The sequence below is a fragment of the Rutidosis leptorrhynchoides genome, chromosome 1 (genome assembly GCF_046630445.1).
Source record: "Rutidosis leptorrhynchoides isolate AG116_Rl617_1_P2 chromosome 1, CSIRO_AGI_Rlap_v1, whole genome shotgun sequence".
In the NCBI taxonomy this organism is placed as follows: Eukaryota; Viridiplantae; Streptophyta; class Magnoliopsida; order Asterales; family Asteraceae; genus Rutidosis; species Rutidosis leptorrhynchoides.
Genome location: NC_092333.1, coordinates 147812547 through 147825434, shown reverse-complemented (window position 1 = coordinate 147825434; position 12888 = coordinate 147812547). Strand labels below are relative to the sequence as shown.

The 12888-nt window shown below is 29.3% G+C and overlaps 1 non-coding gene across 1 annotated transcript; it reads left to right on the top strand.

Annotated features, from left to right (window-relative positions):
• The first annotated feature begins 633 nt into the window (after positions 1 to 633).
• On the top strand, positions 634 to 740 carry LOC139886751 (small nucleolar RNA R71). The gene has a single exon (XR_011772619.1). It is a non-coding gene; the product is annotated as a small nucleolar RNA R71 (small nucleolar RNA).
• Positions 741 to 12888: the final 12148 nt, after the last annotated feature.

Here is a 12888-nt window from a genome sequence, read left to right as displayed (position 1 = left end):
TGTTTGAGATTCAACTAGCTTTTGTACCATTTCTTCCAGATTTGATTTTTCTCTTCGGTTTATTGTGGTGGTTTATACAAACTAGGTCTTTGTTGATTGAAAGTGTTGTTTTGAGTTGGTTGGTTATTTAGAGCTTGTTGGTTATATGAGTTATTGTTAGGTCCATTTGGATTGTAAAGAATGTTTTGATTTCGATTAAAGTTTGGCCTTGGCGGTTGATAATTATTTTGATAATTATTTCCCGGCCTTTGGTTCATGTAGGAAACATTCTCATTTTGTTCCATCATTTGCTCAATGTGACAATCTTTCATTAAGTGTGGTCCACCGCATTGCTCACAACTGATTCGTATTGCGTGAACATCTTTAGTCATCTTTTCCAATCGTTTTCGAAAGCATCTATTTTTGCGAAAACAGAATCAAAGTCATGGCTAGAATCGGTTCTAGCCGCTTTAGATGAACGAAAGATATCTTTTTCTTGGTGCCACTCATGCGAGTGGGATGCTGTGTTATCAATAATTTTGTAAGCTTCAGTTGTGGTTTTCTTCATAATGGAACCCAGCTGCTATGTCGATGTCTTTTCGTGTAGTAATGTCGCATCCTTGGTAGAATATTTGTACTATTTGATAAGTGTCTAAACCATGTTGAGGACATCCTCTCAACAACTTTCTGAATCTTATCCATGCCTCATATAGAGTTTCATTTGGCTTTTGTGTAAACGTAACAATTTCGCCTTGAAGTCTCACAGCGTTAGATGCCGGAAAGAATTGTTTAAGAAAATTTTCAACTAAGACATCCCATGTGTCAATCGCCCCTTCAGGTAATGATTCTAACCAATCTTTGGCTTCTCCCTTTAAAGTCCAGGGAAACAACATGAGATAGATCTGTTCATCCTCAACTTCTCTGATCTTAAATAGAGTACAAATCCTATTAAAGGTTCGAAGATGTTCGTTTGGATCTTCTTTTGGCGTACCACTATATTGGCATTGATTAGTTACCATGTGTAGGATTTGTTCTTTGATTTCATAATCTGGCGCATTAATATCTGGCTTAATAATGGCGCGACCTTGGCCAGTGCATGTGGCTCTCATTCGGTCTTCCATACTTAGAGGTTCAGTTACTTCCAATTTGTTGAATCTGAATCACTAGAGGATTCTGATTTAATAGTTTCTTCATCGACAATCTCTGGATGAGTGATTTGTGGCTCAGGAGGAATGATTAGTGGTTCAGGATCTCTGAATTGTCCCTGAATATCCTCCGGATTCTCAATTGTGAAGTCGGGTTCAAAAAATGGATTATCGAAAATTTGAGTTGGAGTACTTGTTTGACTAGATTATGATTCTAAAGATAAATCAACAGCGACAATATTGGCTAGATGTCTTGATTGAGTTACAGGTGGTGAACGTATGAAAGGTGGTGAACGTTTTGCTCGGTGCATTCACAGAATATCCTATTAGTTATAAAAGATAAAAATTATATAAGCTATCAAATTAATAGACTTTTCTGATTTTGCCCACGTTTCGAATAGCCAATAGATGCAGCAGGTAGCCATGACCCTTTAAATCGGAAGCCCACAACTCGCCACTAACAAATCCAACTATTACTACGAACCAGAAAATTTTGGATGTCTATCAATTTAACCACTTAAAATATTTTTTCGTTTTGAAATTTTAGAGAAGAAATAGAAAATTCTATGTCCTAAAAACTAGAGTGTTGAGAAATAAGAAAGAAAAAGAGCGTCGAAAAATTTCGAAAAATAAAAGATCGAAAAATAAAAATAAGAAAGAAAAACGTATAAACTTAAAAGTCTAAAAACTAAATATTAAAAGTTGCGCCTAAAGGTATTAAAGCTTAAAAGGAAATCTATATCCAAAACGGCAATAACTTAAATAGGCACTAAAATCTATTAAATATTAAAGCGATAAGCGATGTCGTAAATTTCTAAAGCGTCTAAATCTTAATCTAAAGAAAAAGCACTTAAGGGATTTTACAGCAAAGCCTAAAAATCTTGAAATATAAAATACTACGGCAAAATACTAGATTAAAAACTAATTACGAACGAAAAATATAATATACGAATAAACGATAAAAATATACAATTTATAAAAAGAGACAAATAATGATTACATATTAAAAAAATTATTATTTTTATATTATTTTTAAAAAAGTATTAATTTTTATATTTAATAAAACAAATTAAAACTTAATATTACAAATTAAATATTAAGACTAGAATTAAAAATTGATTAAATAACTAAAACCCTAATTAATAATTAATTAATAATAATTATTGTTAAACACAAACCTTAATTGTACGTACTAGGATCAGGCCTGTCTTTTCACCTCATGCGACCGCATGAGGTATTAGTTGTCTGGCCATGCGATCCCATGGATCCGGAAACCAGGCCAGATTGTTTGGGCTTCGACAGGCTTCGGCCCGATTTTTTTCTTCTGTTTTTATATTTATATAAAATATTTATATAAATTAAATAAAACTTATATTTAAAAACTAAAATAGAAATAAAAACACTTTATAATTTTATATATTTTGAACAACTCTTAAAAATATATATATTTTGTTTTTCTTTTTATATTTTTGTATTTTTATATTAAAAACGTATTTTTACAAAAAGAAATTAAAACTTAATAAAAATCTTTTTTTATAGCATTTCGCTTCGGCGTCCCCGGCAGCGGTGTCAAAAACTTGGTGTGTACGAGGTTAGTACGAAATACTATTATATTTTTACTATGAAATACGGCGAAATACTATTAAATACAATTCAATTTTGCACAAGTTATTTATTTATTTATAGAATGGATATACGTAAACCTTGCTACAACACTTATAGGCAGTGTACCTAATCGTAGAGTAGTGTAGTTTTTAGTAAGTCCGGTTCGTTCCACAGGGAGCTGGCTAAGTTTAACGCTATATTTTAAAAACTATATTTGTATAAAATATATATAATTATATATAGTAATATTATTATAAAAGGGGGTTTTTACCGTTTAATGACTGGTTTGTCGATTTTAAATAAAGCGTAAAGATAAATAATGATAATATAAATGACAGAATTTAAATTGCGATAAAGTAAATTGCAGTAATTAAAATGACAGTAAATAAAGGTACGATGAAATATGAAATAAAAGTATTATGCTTATTTAAACTTCCGTAATCATGATGTTTGACGTTTTGATTTTAATTAATTGTTACCCGGGTTAATTGTCCTTTGTCCTGGTTTATTTGATAACTATCTGGTTTTTGTCCATAATAGTCCATCGGTCATAATTATAAAATACTCGTCAAATTAACCTTATTCCCGAAGTCAAATATTCCAACTAATTAGTGATTCGAACTGTAACAAGGTTTTAATACTTTGTTAATAATTACACCAGGTTATCGACTGCGCGTAATTCAAGGTTTTAATACTTTGTTAACAATTACACCAATTATCCTTGTATGTAATCCACCCCTGTTTTAATGAGATATGAATATTAATTTACCCACTTGATCAGAATGAATAATCAATTATCCAATCCGAATAATTAATTAAATGATCGTAAAAGATGTCGTATAAACGTCACTAAATAGAACATACATAATCATTTTAATAATTATTAGATTAACTAATTTGAAGATAGGTTCGACAGGTTCTAATGAGTTGTTATTCGATTAGACAATACCCCCTATCTATTAATAGTCAATAGTCCAATGTCCACAAGTGTCGATCTTTTGTCCAAACCTTAATTATGGTACAAAATCTAATAACCCAATCTTAATTTTTAGTCCAACATCACGATTACTTTGGCTTAAATAAGCATAATAATAACTTAGTTACGAGACATTAATTTAAAAAGGTTGAACATAACTTACAATGAGTATTAATAGCGTAGCGTTACACGGATAGAATTTCGACTTACAACCTTAAAACATTCGCTATCATAACCTTATTATTATTAATCTTAAATTAAAATTAAAATTATTAATATAAATATATATATATATATATATATATATATATATATATATATATATATATATATATATATATATATATATATATATATATATATATATATATATATATTGAAGAGAGTAAGAGATTGAATTATATGTCCATAACTCGTCCAAAAAACTGACTTTTTATAGAACTTGGCCTGCTACAGTAACTCATGTGGTCGCATGAGTTTTGTGCCTTCTGGCCATGCGATCGCATGGCCGTCATTTCCTGGTCACATACTTTTTGGCTCCTAGCTTGTCGACATATTTATTTAATATATATAATATATATATATAATTTTATATAATTATATATATATTATATTATATTCATGTGCATAGTTGATTTGTAATTTTAGCTCTGTTGCGTCGCGCGTTGATAGTTGGCTCAGGTCCCGATTCAGGATTTTTGAACGTCATTTCGTACGATTTAATATCTTGTACTCTGCATTTTGCGGCTTGTACTCTTTATCATTTTTGGACGTTTCTCATCAATAAATTGAACCACTTGAATTATATCTTGTACATTTGAGCTTTTTGGTCATTTGCGTCTTCAAATCGTCGTTTTCTTCTTTTGTCTTCGTACTTATTTATTTAAACGAATATTACATAAAAATAGAACAATTTCAACTAAAAGCTTTACATATTAGAAGGATATTGTGCCTAAATATATGTTCATTTGGAGCAGTATCAGAGTTCCATTTCGTACGATTGAATAAATGATTTTTTTTCGATATGAAATGATTTCCGGCTATCGGATGGTATTCTAATTTCATAGAATATCTATATATATAGAACAAAAGATTTCGTAGATTACGGAGGAATTTACGGAATATGTCAGGCAAAGTTTACAGTAACAGATACGCTAAGATGTGAATTAGCAGATACGCTAAGATATGAATTTTTTCTATACAATGTTCATGCAATCAATGCAGTAAAATGTGTCTAGACTATGAATGATAAGCAGGGGATTTCAGACAAAAATTATAAGTAAAACTTTTGACATGAAGATACGGTCGAAGTCCAGACTCATTAATGCAGCTTAATATCTATCAGTTAGACACACTAATGCAAGACCTGGTTCGCTAAGACCAGTGCTCTGATACCACATGTGACGACCCGTCCCAATCCATTAGGACGAATACAATAACATATGGTTACATTGCGAGATTTTGACCTCTATATGATACATTTTACAAACATTGCATCCGTTTTCAAAAGACAACCTTTCATAACATCGAAAGTTGACAGGTATGCATACCACTTCATAATATTCAAACTATAAATGACCTAATCTGTCATTTACTTAATAATAATCTTTATTGAACTCAACGACTTGAATGCAATGTCTTTTGAAATATGTCATGAATGACTCCAAGTAATATCTCTAAAATGAGCAAATGCACAGCGGAAGATTTCTTTAATACCTGAGAATAAACATGCTTTCAAGTGTCAACCAAAAGGTTGGTGAGTTCATTAGTATATCGTAATCAATCATTTCCATAATTTTAATAGACCACAAGATTTCATTTTTCATAAATATCATTCTCATATCAGGCATTTCGCAAACTGCATAGAGATAAAAATCATTCATATGGATTGAACACTGGGTAATCGACCTTAACAAGATGCATATAGAATATTCCCATCATTCCGGGACAACTTCGGACATGATAAATTCGAAGTACTAAAGCATCTGCGACATGGATGGGGCTTGTTGAGCCCAATAGATCTATCTTTAGGATTCACGTCAATTAGGGTGTCGGTTCCCTAATTCTTAGATTACCAGACTAAAAAGGGGCATATTCGATTCGATAATTCAACCATAGAATGTAGTTTCAATTACTTGTGTCCATTTCATAAAACAGTTATAAAAGTGCATGTATTCGCAGTCCCAAAAATATATATTGCAAAAGCATTTAAAAGGGGAGTAATGAAACTCACAATACTGTATTTCGTAGTAAAAATACATATGACGGCGTTGAACAAGTGCAAGGTTGGCCTCGGATTCACGAACCTATATTAATTATATATATTTATATGTTGGTCAATAACTGTCTAACAATTTAGGTCAGGTTATAGTGTATCACAATCCTAATGCTCGAGATTATCATGCAAAAGTCAACAAAAGTCAATTTAACCCAAGATGATTTACAAAAATTTATACATGATTATTATATAGTTTAAATATAGTCTTTTATATAATATTTTTAACAGATTTTATTAGAGTAAATAATGTAATTCATTTATTAATAAATAAAGTTTTATATTAAAATTTATATAATAAAAAATTATACTTTTATATATCTTAAGTAATAAAATTTATAAAGTTCATTTAATAAAATGATAGGTATTATTAATGTAATTATATTACACGTAGTAAAATATCTTTGTATCACATATCTATTTGATAAAATAATATCGATAATAACAATAGTAAGTAAAAGTTGTATTATTTTGTAATAATAATTATTATTCTACTAATAATACTAAGAATATTTATATTTACTAAAAATGATATTATGATAAAATGATAATTTTTATTAATAATAATACTAAAATGATAATAATAATGATATTTTATAATAACAATGATATTTCTATTAAAAATATTAATTTTAGTAAAAAATAGTTTTAATATTAATAATACTTTTAATAATAATAATAGTGATAAAAATAATGAAAATGATATTTTTATCTAAATCAACAACTTGCAATATTTTTATTTCATCATGATACTTATACTTATTATTTCTTAATCGATTCATTTAATAGCTTTTAGTTCTCTTTTAAGTCGCATTCATAATGATAATAATATTAGTCAAAATAATTAGATGTTACTAATATTAATTTTAATGATAATGATACTACTAATAATAAATATTATAATGATATTACTAATAACTATCTTAATGATAAATTAATAATAATAATAATAATAATAATAATAATAATAATAATGATAATGTTAATAATAATTTTAATGATAATAACAATAGTAATAAAAATGACAATTTTTAATGATAACAATTATAATAATAATAATAATAATAATAATAATAATAATAATAATAATAATAATAATAATAATAATAATTGGTTAATAATAATCACGACGATAATAATGACGATAGTAATAATAATAACCATTTTAACAATAATACATAAAATCATAGATAATCTAATTGGCTATAACTTCTAATCCGTTCATCGAAACCATTCGATATCTAAATGAAAAGTTATTGATTTTTCGTCAGCTTTCCAACGACATGCATATCATATGCCTTATCTCAGTAGCATGTGTATCTAATTCAGGATTCAACATAACCTATCTAACGACAATATCAAACGTATAAGCATGCATAACATACTCGAGCACTAGTCAGGGATACACTAATAATATATAAAAGTTAAGTTATGAGTGCTCACGTATCAATATTGTGATTCAATATTGCAGGAAAGTATGTAGATGCAACGGAGATGATAAAAACTAGATTGAGCTCAGGAGCATACCTTGAACAATACCCATAACCTCCATAACTATAACCCATAGTTTCCTTAGCTCTGCCCCGCTCGTAAAACCCGTTTTAAAATAACTCGCGCGTACCCTCGTCGTAGTATTTTATGTATACTACTAATAATAACACTAATACTACTCATAATAATATTAAGATTAATATTAATCTTTTAATAATAATAATAATAATAATTATTATATATATTTATATTAAGAGTTCGAGAGATAGATAGAAGGAAAAGTGAATTAAACGAACCAAAACTCGAATGCTTTATAGAATGATTTCGGCACCTAACACCCCATGCGATCGCATGGGGTTTGTGCTGTTAAGCCATGTGATCGCATGGTTCCACTTTACAGCACACATTGCATTTTCCTCGTGGGCTGCGAATTTTATTTTATAATATATTTATTATTTAACAATTAATAATCTATATAATTATTTATATATTATAAAATATTCACGAGTCTAGTTAATTGGAAATTTTCATTCCAATGACTCATACGTTTACGCTCGACTTATGTCCTAATTTCGGTTTATCGAACGCTAACTCGTACTCTGAGAAAACTTGTACTAAACGATACGCGACATGTACCTTTATCAATAAATAAACTACATTGCCAGTAAACTATATCATTCTAAATGTAACTTGATCATTTGAGTGATTTGGTCATTTGCTTCTATAAATCATCATCTCGTTGATTATATATAATATTTTTAAATCAAAACGTTTTGTGACTAAGTTAATATTATATTTTAGAACTTTGTAAATTATATATATATATATATATATATATGTTCATCTAAAAATACAAATTTGTACATATGATATATACTAGAAATATTTATTCAATAATATAATATTTAGTTTTTTAGAACTTCGTATATTTCAAAGTTTATTTTAAAATCATTTAAACAATAGAAAATATCATAACACGTAACGTTTACACTTTAAAACTTAAAATCTATATAATTCATTTACGCTTCAATTTTTACTTAGACAAAACATTTTAGTAATCAATTTATATTATATCGAAAAAAAATATTTTTCATACGTTTGAAGCTAAGTTAAATATTATAAAATTCAGTTTTCTAAAACTACTTATATTCAAAAATTATTTTGTAAAAAGGTTATAATATTAAAAATCGTTATATTATAAAATGTTTTAGAAAAGTAAGATCGTATATAATTCATAACAGGTTTTCAAGTTTTTAAATTACTGTTTGATGGTGAAGCGTAAGATAAAGTTCAATGGTTAATATAAATGTATGAAATCGTCTTAATGTAAAACATCAAAATGGGTTAATCTAATCAACGAATCTTATCCTAATTATTTATTCTTTATGATCAATCATTATGAAAACTACATAATTAATTTACCAAAAAGACACGAGGAAAATATTGTAAAGTAATTATTGGAGATCAAACAGAAAACTCCACTAACTTTTGTCTAACACTTGTTAATTGGTATTTGTTCTTACTTGTAAGTCACTTTATTAATTATCCCGAATATCGTTAAAAATGAACGATTTCTCAAATCAACGTGGACCTCACAACAAAGACTCATAATCATACAATGTATCTGATAAATTAATCATTTGATATTATCTTCTGATTCTACCGATAAACATATAGAAACAAATACGTTCGTGTAAAGTATTATACGTTTAATACTTTGTTAACATTCTCAAGTTATAATATATATACATATACATATTCATATTCAATTATATAATGGTTCATGAATCGTCGAAACATGGTCGAGGTTAAATGAATGTATGAATAGAATTTAAAATTCTTGAGATTTAACTTAACAAACATTGCTTATCGTGTCGGAATAATATAAAGATTGAAGTTTAAATTTGGTCAGAAATTTCCGAGTTGTCACAGTACCTACCCGTTAAAGAAATTTCGTCCCCGAAATTTGATCGAGGTCGTCATGGGTAATAATAAGAATGTTTTCATGACAAATATGAGTTGATAAATAGAATTTTATCATTATTGCATAATATGGAATAAACAATCCGTTTATGTGAAGAGTATGAGTGAAGTTATCACAAAAGAGTGAAATAATTAAATGTAGGTTAATTTTAACCGATGACGTAGTCACGGTTGGTTTTCAGAAATCAAATAATTTAGAGAAAATCTTCGTAATAAGATTTGGTTCATCGGTAATTAAGGAAATTGGATCTTCTTTGGTTAATTGCAATAATCTGTTTCGATTGCTCTGTCGGATATTTCACTATAAATCCATCCCATTCGTTTCCTTACAACTCACATCTTTTATTCTTTCTCCCTCAACTCATACTTTAAAGCATTCGTCAATATACTCCATCCCGTTCTGATCCTTGATATACTCATAACTTTCATATCTGTTATTCTTTTTTTTCATTTACCACCGGAGGATTTTATTTATTTTTACTATTACCTTGGGGTTATAGTAATTTTAATTCTCCCATGCCTTTACGTGGCAGTACGTATTGATATGCACGGTTTGTAATTTATGTGTTGTTGTCGAGCTTTATATTTTCATTTATATTCAAGAGTTTCATACTTTTGTTTCCTCTTCCTGACTTCAAGTCAAGCGATTGGTGGCCCAGAATTTGTAGGTGTGGATTTTGAAATGAACATAGTTAATGTTCTAAGAAGAAATTTGTAATGTTATGATCTCGATTTGTCATATTACCAGAATATCCTGAAAAAGACCGAATCATCAAGAAAAAAAAAATTCTTGATATGTTTAGAGATTAAGTAGAATACAAGAGTCGTGTAACATGGCGCATGATGACGTTATGATCTGTGAATTCATCACGTTCCATTTAGAAACTCAGCATGACTTACTGTAATATAATCACGTTGATCAAGTGTCATTATATTATACTAACTCATGCTTCAGCTCCCAACATTACTTCAAAACATTCATACTTTACACTCAGAGGTTTCAAATATTTAGAAAATAAACAGTTTCCTTTTTGTTGCGATACAGCTAACGCAAGGAGATAACTGATTTCAGATAAGAATGGTTATGAAATTATCTTCAGAAATATAGAGGATATTTATAATAGAAGATACGATGATATCTTGGAATTTCTAACATCGATGGATGATGATGAAGATTTGTCCGTAGAGGTTTAGAGTCAGGAGCAAGGTATTCGATAATAACTTCAGCAGATACTGAATCATTTGGATTATTTGAAGGCAGGTTTATTTTTTATGATTTGTCCACAGCCTCCTTCATAGTTTGCTCAATCCGTTTTCCAGTTCCAAACCTTCTATTTTTCTGAGCTTTGCCAACACACTATTCTTTATCATCAAACTTTTGACCGTTAAGGTCGTTTACAGTTTTTGCTGCTTCATCAACATTTTTCAAAATTTCGAGAACTAGTTCGCAGTTTAGGGTGTTTTTTCAGAAACTTCACATTCGAAGTATGTAAGTCCAGGAGATAGACGTTATATGTACACATATATCTGTTGGCGTAAACATGCTGCGAGATTTCAAAATACTGATTGCTGATTCCCAGTAATTGGCAAGATAATTCTTGTTACAAGATGCAGATGAGTAAATGATGGGGTTTCGATAAATATAATGATTTTTCGAAAAGTCAAGGATCAGTGAAGTTGTTGGTAAGTTTATTGCTAATGTAGTGGAACATAAACGGCTCCCTGGTAACGATGGCGAAAGGGCAACGTATATATCGAGGTTATAATAAGACTGTCTCAACTGAAAAGTCGAGGTTGACTTGCTGGAGCTGTGACAAAACTGGCTAATTTGAAAAGGAATCGCAAAATTATTTTTGCTAATAAATGCCAAAGGGTCTGACACAGGTATGTGTTAAAATTTTACTTTGGTTTCGAGAGTTTTTCAGGTGTATGACTGTGAGTAACATGTGGTTGGATCATCATCTCGATTGTTCATTATTTGAAGTGTCTTCAGGAATTTTGGAGGGTTTGAACACCGATTGTAGTTGTTAATATATATATGATGTTCTAACACAGTTTTGAAGTCAAAGTATAGCTTTGAAAGATATAGAAATCTAAGAGTGATTTCTTCTGTTAAATTTTGACTTGGATTTTGATTTGTCAAAATCAGAATATGTAATCAAATTTGGATGAGAAACGTTGTTTTGATTTCTATGAAAGGATGTACATTGTTGTGAAAGTAGTGAGTATAGTTGATGATTTCAGAATCAGATTCGAAGAATGTAACATATTAGTTGTGAATTTATATATCTCTCGGGTATTACCTACCCGTTAAACATTTTTTTCACAAATAACATTTTTGTACAAATGAATTTTATTACAGTCTTTATGAAAATTTATATGTATGTATATTTTCTTCCGATGTAATGTAGATTTAATGAGGTAATATTAAATTAAACTCATTTGATTTTCGGCTGGAATTAGAAATGAATAATTTCTAAAACTTTAGAAATTTCCTAATTTTCGTGGATTATCATTTCATCGTAAATTAAATTATGAATCAATGCTTCATCATTCATTTTAATTGATATCTACCCGGTGAATGATGTTGGTGTTCGTGGGATTCTTGTGAACTTCGCAAGGTACGAATGATGTTCTCTAGAAAGTTTCGAGTATATCGAAAGTGTAAAATCAAATATGTAATCTAATAATACACTTAGTTTATTATGAAATGGAATTCATTGAATTGAAACAGAAATTGTAATTAATGATGGTTAAGTTGTTAACGAAGGATGTACATCATAGCATATTAATAATATGAATTTAACCAAGTAGTATCTACCCTTTTTTAATTCATACATAATAGCTTCGTACGAAAAGATATATTATAGTTTCAAAATTTATATATATATGATATACATATAAACTCTTCAGCGAAAATGAGTTAATACTTCATAATTCGTTGATACAATATACGCGTTGTTGATTAATGCTGATGTTTGTGGTGATTATAGATCTGGTGGAGTTTGTGATGTTGTAAGCGCTGCTGATGCTGACGATGCTGACGGTAATGGCGATGCTATGATGTTGACGGTATTGTTGATGCTGTTAGTAAAACAAGTCTAGCTTGTAAATCACGCACCATCCTATCAGGGTTTCTACTCTTCCTTCTATCATTTCGGTATACTCATCTGATTTATGGTTAAGGCTAGAATAGTTAATCTCTGAGACTTTGGAGATTACATAATCGCCACAGAATGTTTCTCCAATGAAATTATAGATTAATACTTCATCAGTTATTGTTGTTGGTACTCCTTGGTATCTATGGTGCATGTGATGTTGATGCTCGAGGTACAGATTGTGATGTTGAGGTGTGAGATGCGGATGTTGTTGTTGGTGGTGGTGATGGTACTGTTGTTGTTGCTGATGGTGGTACTGTTGCTGTCGGTGCTGCT